This window comes from Sinocyclocheilus rhinocerous, unplaced genomic scaffold (assembly GCF_001515625.1).
Source record: "Sinocyclocheilus rhinocerous isolate Xijiao unplaced genomic scaffold, SAMN03320098_v1.1 scaffold760, whole genome shotgun sequence".
Classification (NCBI taxonomy): Eukaryota; Metazoa; Chordata; class Actinopteri; order Cypriniformes; family Cyprinidae; genus Sinocyclocheilus; species Sinocyclocheilus rhinocerous.
Genome location: NW_015667422.1, coordinates 732,479 through 733,913, shown reverse-complemented (window position 1 = coordinate 733,913; position 1,435 = coordinate 732,479). Strand labels below are relative to the sequence as shown.

The 1,435-nt window shown below is 38.3% G+C and overlaps 2 non-coding genes across 2 annotated transcripts; one reads left to right on the top strand and one right to left on the bottom strand.

Annotated features, from left to right (window-relative positions):
* Positions 1 to 657: 657 nt before the first annotated feature.
* Positions 658 to 730, bottom strand: trnar-ucg (transfer RNA arginine (anticodon UCG)). The gene has a single exon. It is a non-coding gene; the product is annotated as a tRNA-Arg (tRNA).
* Positions 731 to 1,362: 632 nt separating this feature from the next.
* On the top strand, positions 1,363 to 1,435 carry trnar-ucg (transfer RNA arginine (anticodon UCG)). Its single transcript has one exon. It is a non-coding gene; the product is annotated as a tRNA-Arg (tRNA).

Below are 1,435 nucleotides of genomic sequence, written 5' to 3'. Positions count from 1 at the left end.
CGCCCAAATGTTCACGCAAAGAAAGAAGGCGTAACTTTTATTCATGTTTTTGTCTCGTCGCTCCGGCCGGGACACGGCATCAACAGTATGGTGAGGGGCGTAACATTTCCTTCACACACTTGAGGTATTCGGCCAATCATAACGCATTGGATAGCTGGCCAATCAGAGCACACCTCGCTTTTTCAGACCGATGAGCTTTGTAAAAATCGACGCGTTTCAAAAAGGCGGGGCATAGAGGAGAAACAATAATGTACAGTATGTGGAAAATAATGTTTTTTTAACCTTAAACCGCATAAACACATTTCATTACACCAAATACACAAAATAATGTTCTTTTTAGCAGCATCATGAATGACCCCTTTAAAATCCACAATGCGCAGCGATCTACAAATGCACAGGATGCGAATGAATGCCAGGCAAAGTTGTGTTTGTGACATAAACAGATATTTGTGGATATGTTTTTTTATTTGCAAATCTCATTTTATTTATTTGTGAATTTAATTCATGTTTGTGAAACTTAATTTGTGGATATTCTATTTATCTGTCAATATTTTTAATTTTTGATAATCTCTTTACATTTATTTGGGGATCATAATCTATTTATTTGGAATTAGAAACAATTCAATCTCCATAGTTCATCTAATCTTTTTAAAATGACGACCCCGGCAGGACTCGAACCTGCAATCTTCTGATCCGAAGTCAGACGCCTTATCCATTAGGCCACGAGGTCGACAAGTTCAGGAACTGTAGCAATGGCCAAGGAATCGGTCTGTAGAGTCAATCTTTTTAAACCGGAATGAGCGATTCGTTCAGAAATCGATCAGGGATGAGTTTCCCAAAAGCGTCATTAGCCAGCTATGATCGCAAGTTACTTTAAACTCTGTAACGACGGAACTTGTTGTGACCGTAGTTGTTTTTGGGAAACGCACCCCAGGACAGTTCTCCAGTCACCGACTCATCACTGAATTGAGAACCGACTCTTTCGAGCCAATTGTTCGACAACTGATAAGAACAGTTTGATCATTTGGAGTGAACGGATGATTTTATTGACGAGGTAATGATGAATTTATATTTTTATTAAACGTGCAAACGTGCTTAAAAATCATTTGAAATAAATGTCACTGTTGTTTAATGATTAGGTTATATTTAAGTTCTAAATACTTCGTGTTTGAGCTGAATCCTGCAACAAACTGAAATGTAACACTTGAAATTGCAATAAAAAAATGTATTACATCTGATATTTCAATATAAACCCTTCCAGACTAAGTGTATATTATTGGTAAAAGAATTAAGATGCAGCGCTGGAAAAAAGTATCACGTGACAACGCCGTCTTTGCTTTTGCATTTTTCTTTGTTCACAGAGACCTCGTGGCCTAATGGATAAGGCGTCTGACTTCGGATCAGAAGATTGCAGGTTCGAGTCCTGCCGGGGTCG